The 13204-nt window shown below is 30.6% G+C and overlaps 1 protein-coding gene across 1 annotated transcript in view; it reads right to left on the bottom strand.

The window, feature by feature from the left end:
• Positions 1-12238, bottom strand: part of LOC126774249 (allatotropin-like) — a 29044-nt gene extending 16806 nt beyond the window's left edge. The window contains exon 1 of the mRNA XM_050495674.1: positions 12173-12238. The gene's annotated coding sequence lies outside the window, so the exon portion shown is untranslated. The remainder of the gene's footprint in view (positions 1-12172) is intronic.
• Positions 12239-13204: the final 966 nt, after the last annotated feature.

Below are 13204 nucleotides of genomic sequence, written 5' to 3'. Positions count from 1 at the left end.
AGTACAGTACAGTAATAGCCTGTTAATGTCCCACTGCTGGGCTAAGGCCTCCTCTCCCTATTTGAGGAGAAGGTTTAGAGCTTATTCCACTACGCTGCTCCAATGCGGGTTGGTAGAATACACATGTGACATAATTTCAATGAAATTAGACACATGCAGGTTTCCTCACGATGTTGTCCTTCACCGTCAAGCACGAAATGAATTATAATCACAAATTAAGCACATGAAAATTCAGTGGTGCTTATCCGGGTTTGAACCCACGATCATCGGTTAAGATTAACGCTTTCTAACCACTAGACCATCTCGGCTTATATTATTTTTACATGATGAGAAATGATAAAATGTAGTACAAATTAAAATGTAAAGGTACCGAGATCGCTTAGTGGGTACAACTAATGGAACGGTTCAAATCTAAGCCAATACGTAATCATGTACAAATTTTTGTTTATAATTATTCACATGATTCTTGGCGTAAAAAAACCATGTCGCGAAGAAACCTAAAATTGGTGGAAGAAGCTCCAAATATAATAATCAACCATGCATCACATCGCAAGCGACGTTTAATGGTACATGGTATACATGTTGAACTATTTTACAAAGCAGCTAGGTTGCTTCATCTCTGCTTTTTCTTATAAAGAGAACAAACAAGGACACTATTTCATATTTATATCCCATTTAAGCAAATTAATACATTTCTCAAAAAAAAAACCAGTTGAAATTTAAAACATAACGAAAACTAATGAAACGGGTATTTTAGTTTAGAAGCTGCATTTATGTAAGCATACGCTTTATTTGATTGAAGATACTTATGTTCATAATAAATCATGAGAGCTGGCAACATTAAACTAGTTCTAGTTTAGTGTTGCCAACAGGAAATTTCATCTGTTTGTTTACTGGTATGTAGTGTTTATGTATCATCATATTCTTACAGTCACATGATTGCCTCGTTGGTTTAGTACCTAGATATTTAAGCCGCAGAGCCCTCGGGTTCAAACCCAAGGTTGTGCCGGCAAAAAACTATTGGTACAATGTGTACAAAGTACACCTATTAAATAAGTATAACCTATTAAACCGTATCAAAATTTGTTCAGTAGTTTGGAGTTTATCACGTTCAGACAGACACTCAAATAAAATCATTAATCGCAAAATTATTATTTTTCTAATTTTGTTTCACTCATTAAATAATAAATTAATCCGCATAATATTGCATAGTTGACAAACATTGGGGGCTAAAAAGGATTATATTATACAAATAAGCCTATATTATTTATATTAAAGCTTAATAATTCGGGGTAAGTTTCAGGCCGAAGATTAAATACCAATAAATATTTGCTTTTGAGATGGTAAATAATTCACAACTAATTTGAAATTTGCTTAGGAATTCAGAGATATTTGCTTCGGCCTTTCGATACATAGTAACTACTAAGTAGATGGTGTTATTCGTTATACGTTATGTTTGAAATGAAAATAAAATACATGTGAGTAAAGTTAATTAGCTTGAAGTAAAAAGTAAGCCCTTAAATATTCTACTGTCCTAAGGCCTCCTCTCCCTATGAGTAGGTGACAATTTTTTTTTTTAATAATGATATATGTGGAAAAAATGTTAATTTATAAAAAATAAGTTAATTCAACTTGTTGCCTTTAGGAGTCTTGATTCATCACAACTTTGTTTGTTATATTTATACATACCTTAAATATCGCAGAATAAACTTAAAGCATTATGTGCCTAACAATATTATACAGAATTTTTAATCAGTGAATTTAGGCAAGCGGTACGTATAACACAATGTGAATAATTCCATGTAAAGTCAACTGACAGAACTGTATAAGAGTGAGAAATAGTACGAATTTATAGAAAGTAACAAAGAGTTCTCAAAAAAAAACCTTTGTCTGGTGTGTGTAAGTGTGTGTTTTTCTTTGTTAAATAGATAGAATGCAGACACAAAAATCTTAGTAATAGGAAATTAATTAATTTATCTAGCAACCATCTACGAATACCTGTTGCACACTATACAATAGTTAAATAAGTTAGTAATAAATTTTCCCAATGCGACTAAAGAGAACATGCTAACACAAATGAAGAGAAAAGTTACAAAACTCTATTACTCTACTTACAGAGATATTTGAATGTGAACACGACACGTCATGGTAAGCGAAATTTCATAGAGAAGCAATAGACGCATACTCATCATGTTTCAAAGACTAAACAAACGTACCTACATGACGCAATTACATCCAACCCTTGGAAATGAAATTTTGCAACGCTCTGATTGTTAATCACCGTATTCGTTGCTGAACGACCAATTGCTAATTGAGCTTCTAGTACTATTAATAATCTTTTCTTTTTTTTTATAATTAATAGGCCAGCGTTGGACCGTTGACATGCCTGATGTTAAGCATCGACACGGTCTAGGATGTAGCATGCTTACCTATAAGAAACCTGTTTACTCTGGACTTGAAGACACCAACATTGTAGCTATCAGGAAATACGGACTCAGGCAAAGCATTCCATAGTTTCGCAGTGCGAATGATGAATGTGGATTCAAAAGGTATTCGTACGTAGGCGGGGAATTTTCACTGTATACCTATGGCGCTTTGGTCGCGTTTGCCTGGCCATTCGATAGTAAAAAGGGGCTGGAGGAATCAGTTCATGTAATTCCTGAGCACATTCTCCGAAATGTATCCGATAGAAGATTGAGAGTGATGCAACCACACGTCGATGTTCAAGACTTTGGACTTGTGTCGTCTCCTATCAGCCTTCTGGCATGCCTCTCAATCAACTCTAGTGCCTGAAGGTGGTTCTTGGCAGAGCCATCCCAAAGGTGAGAGCAGTACTCCATGCATGACCTCACTTGTGCTTTATATAAGCTTAGCAGTTGTTCTGGAGTAAAGTAACGTCTCACTTTGGAGAGGATACCAAGTTTTCGAGCGCCTATTTAGGCTTTGGACTCAATAAAAGAGCCGAAATTTAGAGTCGACGTGAGAGTAATGCCAAGAATGTCAAGATGGTCAGTTACAGGTACAGACACATTTCGGAAAGAGGGAGGTAGCTGGAATTCCCTCTTTTTGGGCAGAAAATAAACACGCCTGCGTCTTGGATGCATTGAACATGACCAAATTGGCATCGCCCCAATCCGACACTGCCTTGAGGGTCACGCTCAGGCGCTCTACCATGGCCTCTCTCTGAGCCTGGATTTGGGCCTCACTAGCTCGCGTGTTGGACTTGTAACTCTCGACGACTGTGCAATTATTTGCGTACCCATGGATACCGGGCATCAGCAGATCATTAATGTGCAGCAGAAATAGTGTCGCCGAGAGCACTGACCCCTGGGGAACACAGGCATTGATAGCCATTTGATCCGACGAGTGGCCATCAACCACTACTCGTAACGAAGGAAAGTCAGGAAACTCAGGAAGTCTGAAATCCACGCACACAGGCTAGCAGGCAGGCTATATGCAGGAATCTTGCTGATAAGGCCATCATGCCAAACCCTATCAAACGCTTTCGAGATATCCAAAGAAACAGCAAGTGCCTCCCCGTGTTTCTCGATGGCCTCACTCCAGATGTGAGTAAAATAATCAAAGTTCTACCACCAGTAAAATTAAATATTATAGTTATTATGGTCAATGTCGTATATTACTTTTTGATATTTGACAATCCTGTTCTGGTGGTAGAACTTTGTACAAGCTCGTCTGGGTAGGTACCACCCACTCATCAGATATTCTGCCGCAAAACAGCAGTACTTGGTATTGTTGTGTTCCGATTTGAAGGGTGAGTGAGCCATATATCAATCTTAATATAATTATTGTTTAACTACATATTCCATAAACAATAGAACTTTGATTTATTAGCTTAATATGTACAGCAGTGCGGTTTATATTGTGTATTTTATACATTTTAAATTGTTGCTACCGAAAAGTATTTGTTTTTTATTCTTATCTTTTTATTTATAAGAAAAAAACGTAAATGCTTTATAACTCATTTGACGGTTTCTTGTTTAGAGTCTATTGAATTTAAATAATAAAATTATTAAATGACGATTCAAAATTACTTCTAACCTAGTTGAATAAAGTATACCTTTTAATATTTAAGTCGATTCCTCACAAAAATAATTAAGCATGATAACTTTTAACAATATTACAAATGGCATTAAAATATAAAATAAAATATGAGTAATAATTTGAGATCGTCTTTTTTTCAGTCGAAACGTTTTCATTAAATCTTTCCCTTCATAAGTTATCTCGTTAAAAATCCTAATACCACGGTTAATCCCATTAGTTTCATTAAAAAATCTAGTTAACTTTACAAGGTTTCTAATAAAATCTGTTAGGTCAAATTAATTAAATACGAAGAAAAATACAACTCTGCCGCTTATAAAATGGACGTACATAAACCACCTGTAGCGTTACGACGGTCACAAATACTGTTTTCACTAGAAATATTTATCTTTATAGACATTTACTTTAAAAGTTTTAAAAAAAATCTCTTTTTTTATTTTATTTAAACAATGATTGAACAAAGTATTACAATCATAAATAATATTATAAATCACTTATCGTGACCTTATATTAAAAATTTGAATTTTAATTAATTATGTTGAATAACACATTTTTCGTCTAATAAAAAAAATTTTTGTCTGCTCATCGTATCATACGAAAGCTAATTGTTGCCAAAATCAAATGAAATTAAAAAATTCAGCATTAAGGCAACCTGATTTTATTAAAAGACTATTACAGTTATGTAAGACAAACCCGAAATTCACTGCAGAACAGGATTGTCAAATATCCAAAAGTAATATACGACATTGACCACAACAACTATAATATTTAATTTTACTGGTGGTAGAACTTTGTACAAGCTGTTCTCGGTAGGTACCACCCACTCATCAGATATTCTACCGCAAAACAGCAGTACTTGGTTGTTGTGTTCCGATTTGAAGGGTGAGTGAGCCAGTGTAATTACAGGCACAAAGGACATAACATCTTAGTTCCCAAGGTTGGTGGCGCATTGGTGATGTAAGCGATGGTTAACATTTCTTACAATGCCATGTCATGTCTATGGGCGTTGGTGAGCACTTACCATTAGCCTTCCTATTCTCTATAAAATATATATATATATATATATGCAGCAAAATAGCATAACGCAATAAGTCCGTTTTCAATATTTAACGATATATGATATATGAAGTGAGTTTTTAAAATATAGCACTGCAGGTAATGATATCCCAGAAGACAGAGTAACTAAATTGATCAACATTTACATATTATAATTAATAATATACTGTATGATGAATAATCTATTATCTTGCTATTTAGTTTTCGAGCTTAATGGAAGCAGATTATTTCAACAAAGTCTTAATCTTATATTGATTTGAAATTGACATAGTTAACTAAATAATAATTATAATATATACGCTGCCGTGTCTGATATTTACTTAGCTCTGTTGCAAAATCCGTCAGTTGTTAATAACGTAATGAAGAAGCTCCCATTAATTACCTTTTGATACAAACGCTGTATCATTCTCTTTTTAAATGAACCAACTCAGCATCCATTATTTGTTAAAAGGTGAAATTTAAAAATATATTTATTAATTATAATATACATATTTATTAATAACAATAAAAGAATTGACATTTAAACAATTTGCAAAAAGTGGTATATTATTACTTATTTAATTACTAAGTTAACACCCAATTTAATTTCTTATAAATAGACAAAATAATTAAAAACTTATAATAAAAAATATACCATATATATATTTTTTTTTAAATATGTATTTGTTTTCTTAAAAAATAAAGAGGTTTTAAATTAATAAATGTGATTAATTATATTTATGAAAAAATAAATATATTTATTTATCAATTAGAACAACAAAATAAGTTGTTACAGTGATTTTGATAACAATATGTGCATTAAATTTATTATAAGTATTGCAATGAGTCGTTACAATTAAAGTTGAATATGATAAAAGTGTATAAATTTTGAAATTGTACATTGTAAAAGTTTTTTTGGAAATCTATAAATATTTAAATATTTTCTTCTTTTACCAAACCAAACGTTTGAATATTCACGTGATGTCGTATCACGTATAATACCTCACACTAGAGGAATATTTATGATTTTTCTTTGTCATGGAGATAGTATCTGATATCGTTTTATACATTTCAGATTTATGCTATCGAAAAATGTGAATTTTTGGATTTTTCATGTACAAAAAATGCTGTAAAATACTTTGATATATGCATTTCAAAATATTTGATAGCATAATGTTCCTATAATTTATTTTAAGAAATCATTATTAATATGAAAGTGAGTCTGTTTGTTTGTATGTTACGCTTTCACGTTGTAACTATTCAACCGATCATCATGAAATATTGCATACAACCTGTATGCCGGGGTACAGGAAAGGACATAGGGTTCCTAACACTTCGCCCCCGCTGTCACACATAATATCGAATGTTTGAAATATTTTTAAAACAATCATTTGTTATATTCACCTCACATTTCTATTTACACATTCTCAGTGTCGTGAGTTAGATTTCACATAAAAGCTTTTCATACAGGCGAATACTTTTATAAAGTCCTCGAGACGAACTAAACGCGCGATGTCAAGACGTTAATATATCTTCCAGGTTATTTTTGTTAGAAACTGGAATGGTCTCCTACTCCGTTTTACGTTAAAACTCAATAACTTACACGCTTTATATTGTCAGAGAGCTCTACAAGTTTCAACGAGTTCTTCTATGTGACCATAATATGATAAACATTGTGTTAAAACGACGATCTTAAGAATTGCAAAAGTTTTAATCTACGTCTTTATTTTTGTAATCACAGTAGTAGTATATATAGTGCAGGTCGAGGTCTTACATTAAAATCCCAAGTAGGGCCAACAAAAATTATTAAATTTATTGTAGAGAAAATCCCATGAGAGGCCCGGAGACTACCGAGACTAGATTGCACAAAACCTTACCACCAGTATAATTAAGTAAGTAGTTGCATCTGTTGCCGTTTAATTGGACGATGTATTGAGATATATAAAAAAGTTTACACCCATATTAATACGCTATAATATCCTATACATAAATAGCTATTCTTTTAGAGTAGCCGCCGTTCGATCAAGAGTACTTTGTAATGCCTTATAACATTAGGTATTTTTATTTTAACACATCAAATTTTTATTTTTATTTTAACTTTTATATTAGCACGTAGGAGTAAATGGAAAAATTTCTCTATTTATTGAAGGTTAATTAGTTCTGCTCTATTACTTTATTAAAGATATATTTCTTAAGACACGGCCAGTTAATTCAGAGCATAAGCGAAAGCAACGAAGTTAAAAATAAAACAAATTCACAACGAAGCTCGTGAAATTTTGAACTACAGAGCGTTTTAAAAACAAGTTTTCGACTATCTGATATGATGAGTTTGGACCGTGACTACATTTTCACTTTGAACGAATTAACCTTTGTACTTGAATTTGTATTATCTCTGTTTACTGACTTTTTGAATTGCGCTTCGTATAAATGAAACACTTAAAATTGTTCACGTTCAAATGTTCATATTCATACTCATAAATTTTCTAAATTTATTTTTTTATACTTAATCTTAAAAAATAAACGGTTAAGTCGTAACAGAAATAAAATTTGTTAGCGTCATAAGTATTTCACTCGAACGTAACATAATATCGTTGCAATCTTCAACCGTGACATTTTTTTTTTATAGAATAGGAAGGCGGACGATCATATGGGCCACCTGATGGTAAGTAGTCACCAAACGCCCTTAGACATTGGCATTGTAAGAATTGTTAACCATCGCTTACATCACCAATGCGCCACCAACCTTGGGAACTAAGATGTTATGTCCCTTGTGCCTGTAATTACACTGGCTCACTCACCCTTCAAACCGGAACATAACAATATCAAGTACTGCTGTTTTGCGGTAGAATATCTGATGAGTGGGTGGTACCTACCCAGACGAGCTTGCACAAAGCTCTACCACCAGTATTTTACTTAAACGTTAATTAAAAATATAGAGTTCTGAAATTTTTAAGGATCTAACTTTTGTGTAGTTCTTCAGTAAGAAATCCTATTAACGCATTCCCTTTTTATTGTAAGCAGTTTATTCCACGTCGATGATCTGATTGTAAAATTATTTTTATCTCCATTGTTAATCCTTAATAGAACCAGAACGATTTTCCGTTTACAGGTAAACTCATTCATGCGTTAAAATGTTTTAAGCCATAAGTACCTTAATTGTAAAAAATATTTATTAAATATATTTTTAGATTGGCATGATATTTATTTTATAAAAAGTATTTTATTAGTTCTACTTATTAAATAAACCTATTATGGTTATTTTATTAGATTGCTAATAAACTATAAGATATTTTTTGAGATTGAAATACACTTATATCGTAATACATATTATTATATATTGGTTTACATGGTGCACGCCACTAAAGTTCCCAGTCAGCATGATTTCTTCCGGCATCATAATTCTTTTCAACAATCATCGTCATATTGCTAATTTACAAACAAAACGTTAATTAACTATACACCTAAATCTTCCTCACGAATGATTCCATCCATTAGTGAAAATCATATCAAAATCCATTTGGTTTTCGTTTCTATCGCGTTAGACAGAAAGACGCCGCAGAATGGACTTTTTTCATAATATGAAATAATACCGTCATCAGAAACTGGCGTATAATTATATTAGTAATATATTTTGGGGTTATCCTTGTGTGGATGACTGATATGTGTGGTGATACTATTTTTTTTATAAATCCATATTAGTTTTTTTATATTCAAAGAATAAGTAGTTTGATACCAAAATCAACCGTTCAGAGACTACTAAAATTATTTTTTGATACGTTCTTCTATTCAAAATATCTCAAAATATAATTTAATTATAATACAATTATATAATTTATCAATCTTTTTCGTATTTCTCAAGAGCTTAGGCTAAGATAAAAAGAAATAAATTAAAGATAGTATACATCAGAAGAAAATATATTTTTAAGCCGTAATACTTGGAATTATATTAATTAATAAGTAAAACAAATGATAAGGCGAAATTATTGAGTTTGTTATCGTATTAATTTTATTCTATATGAAAAATTATATTTAGACATAGTAACATTTTTTTAAAATTATTATCCTTTGTATTCTTAATGTGAATATGTTATAATGATAATAATTAACGTTTAAAAATTGACGATATCTACGGCCTTATGAACTGCCTGTCAGTCAATTCAGAGTATTAGCGTTAACATAAAAGCTAGCTAGCTTAGGCTTTACTACTAACGTTTTTATACATTTGTTTTTTTTTAACTGAATAAACTGCTCTTTGTTAACTTGCCACAACATATCGATGTAAAAATTATACTATTACACGAAGTTAAGGAGATATTTTTATTGTTTGCTTAAATTTGCTTATATAAGAACTGCCAAACAGATAAAAAAAGGCGTTAGATAGGCTGTTCATTAACTATACACACGCTACGACCGACGGGTGTGGAACATTAACGCTTAACGCTGGTAAGCCGCGCAGAGCAGCAGTCAATTAACAAAACGGTTTAGTTCCTAAAATTGCGATGCGATAAATCAGATTTTATAATTAAACATTAATTTGAACAACGCTTTTGTTGTTATTTAAGGCCATAAAATTACCGAAGTAAAGATGAAAAAAATTGTTTGTTTTCAATATAATTTTTAGTGTTGTGCGTGAATATCACCGAGGCAAAATTGACCTGTCTTTAGAACATATGAATATTAACCGAAGATTGTAATTTCAAATTCGCAAAAAATCACCACTGAATTTCATGTGCTTAATTTGTGCTTGTAATTCAGCTCGATGGTGTAAAATATTTTTAAGGAAACCTGCATTTTCGGATGTGTATAAGCATTGGGGCGGTGTCCAAATCTTCTTAAGGAACACCGTTCTACAGTATCCCTTAGTGCAGCAATAGGGCACACTTTTCTAATACTTTATAATATAATCATATAGATTATCATTTATATATACATGTTATAATATATTCCTTTTATATATTTATAATTAATAATAATAATTTTAAAAATAAGAAGTTAATGATGCAGAATTTGCTTATATTATAGACTTTGTGGCCAAATATTTTTACAGGTAATGTGACGTTATTATGTATGCTTAATATATATATATTCTTTTTAATTTAATATTAAATTATTAAAGCAGACTACGAAAATAATAATGATTCCACATTATTTTTGTTTTATCAATCCTGACTTTAAAAATGTTAAGCTATGCGTATTATTCGATACTACTCAATGAGCTTAGCAAACATTGGTTGAAGTCAGTATTATTTATTTTCAATGTATTAGGGTAGAGCACAGATAAATAAATTTCGTCTACGAGACGAAAAAGTTCTTAAAGTGTTTATCGTCTTCTAAAAAAAACAAAACCCTTCAATTTATTGCTGAGATTTTCTCGTGAAACATTTCGGTTTTCAAGATATATTTGTAGAACTTATTCCGACTAATGTGGATGCTTGCCTTTAAACAAATCTTTTAATCTACACTTAGAATTTCATGAAATCCAATATGAAATGTTTCGGACCATTTTCTCTATTTACATGAAAAGAGGATTAGTAATTTGATATAAGACTAGATTGAAACGAAAGGTTCTAATTTTTGTAAATTTAATTTAGGTGAGTATATTTTATTTGCTCACTTTTTTATTTTAGCAGCTTTCATATACGATTTACTAATTAATATTTCCATACGATAAACGACATATAATATTTACAATTTAATAAAGCAATTTTGAAGGCTTAGAAATTATTAAGATTTGATTTATTCTTATTAGAAAATTATAAAAATAGTGTTTTGTAAGAATATTATAATCTGCATTCCGACGATGCTCAAAAGTACTTATAAGACTGTTTAAATTAAGATAATTTCATTCAATAATTCAAATGTAATGGACAGTGTTTGAATTGTTCTCATAATTTTGTTTATATTAACTTATTTACTGACTGGTATTAGAACGATAAGAAAGCAATTAATCCTAGTTGATGTTATTTCTTGGCGAATATATAATAGTTTAATGTAATATTTAATTAATTAATATTACGTTATGGGCTCTAAACTTCTTTTGTTAATAATTTATCAGTTTTTTTTTAAGATAGCAAACGTGTTTTTTTTATACTTAATTTATTTATATATTATCGACAGCTCTTACCCCTTTCTTAATGCCAAAGGTTTAATTATGCTTTATACAACTTAAAGATTCTCTATATATGAGTATAGAATGAACTTTTGAATGCTTTTTATTTTTAAAAAGTACTTTGTACTCTGAGTTGTACTAGATTTGTACATATATAAATTTCTGACGCGAATAATCACCACAAATTTAGATCTATCTTCTTAATAATTATAAGAGATAATTATATAAATTAAAATAAATGTAATCATAACTTTGATTAAATGATTTCTTATATAATTTTTTTTTTTTGGTATATTTTATGTGACTCTCCGTCTTCCTGAAGTTTATGTTTGAATTAGTAAACGGTATGAGCTTAAATTTAAAAGAAGTAAAAAAAAATAATAAAAAAATCACATGATACATTCAGTACTTGCAATAGTTTTATTGTATACATCTACTCAAATAATTTAATATATTTAATTTACGTCAATTAATAAGGCTCATATTTTTCTCTGTCTTGATAGTAGTTGCATATAATAAATAAAAATAAGTGATTTTATCGACTTTTTTGATAGCTATTGATGAAATAGCCGTTGAAGGATTTTATATGTGGATCGCATCACATAGGTCAGCAAGCACCCTCGATGCATACATCGGTCTGGTAAATTAAAAATAACTTTTTACATTACAATATATACCTCTATTGCCACTATAATTTATAATATGCGTTAATATTTTGAAAGTTAGTTCGTTGTTACGAGGATTTAACATTTATTTGTTTTATATTTATTTTTACGTTGTATGCTTGTAAGTTTTATATTTATGTCTCCAATATTTTTTTAACCCTACAATTAGTTTCCTAAATTAAGTCCAAAAAAATATCGCATCATTAAATTCCTTATGAAACTTTTTTTCTACGTCTGTTACTTATCACGAAGATAAATAAACCCTATCAAAATCTATGAAGTCCCTTAACTTAGACGAACTTACCTGCAAGTTTCGTAATGTAACGGGCACTTCACTGACAGTTCGCGTGAGGCGCGTAGTGGTTCAACCCGGAATGGCCTAGGCGGGCCAGTGTGGTCCGTTATATAGTAACGCGAGTACGTAGCGGTTGGTCTCTTGCATACCGCGCCCAGCGTAGGCGTGCGTAGGCCACGGCCTACAGCGTGCTACGATACAGCTAGTACGTAAGTTAAAATTTATACAAAATATTCATTTAATTTATTTAAAAAAAAATTAGAATAGTTATTGTGCTTAATATTTTATACCGGAAGCTTATATTATGCAAAACAACACATAAATAACGCACAATCTCTCACATATAAATATAGGCGTCCTTGTTAAGTATAATTAAATACATAAGATAAACAAAATCTTATAAATTTAACACAAATTATTTTACAAAAGAAATATATATAAATGCAGGATCATATGTATCATTAAAATGCATGTTACTGAGATGCACTTAGCAGATAGCAATTATAGCAATACAGGAAATATTACACAAAGCAAGAATCTATTCGGTTTATTTAGAAAGAAATGAATTAATTTAAGAAAATTAATGAAGAAAAAAGTAACACTATGTACACGTTTAAGTTTTTACTCGTATTTAATGAAATTATGCATTCTTTTATAGTGGAGAGAATTACTGACTTAAAAGGAATATTTTATTACAGTAAATATTTGATCAAAACCAAGCAGTCTTTGAAGATATACATTAAGTTATTATTCTGTGCATGTTTAATTTTTCTATTAAGGAAATCATTTAAAATTGTCGAATTCATGAAATAAAAATATCGAGTCCAATTAAAAAATACTTCATTTCTATTCGAAATCAAAAAATACTTCATTTCGAATAGGTTATTGCGAGCAATTTTGTCATTTTCCAAGATTAAATTTAAAGCTACCACCGGTTCGGATGTCGATTCTACCGAGAAGAACCGGTAAGAAATTCAGTAGTTACTCTTTTTCGACAATCAATATAAATAGATAATTAAATACAATTGAACTATTATTTAT

The sequence above is a fragment of the Nymphalis io genome, chromosome 16 (genome assembly GCF_905147045.1).
Source record: "Nymphalis io chromosome 16, ilAglIoxx1.1, whole genome shotgun sequence".
NCBI lineage: Eukaryota > Metazoa > Arthropoda > Insecta > Lepidoptera > Nymphalidae > Nymphalis > Nymphalis io.
The sequence above is the reverse complement of the archived record's forward strand: the minus strand, read 5'-3'. Positions and strand labels throughout refer to the sequence as shown.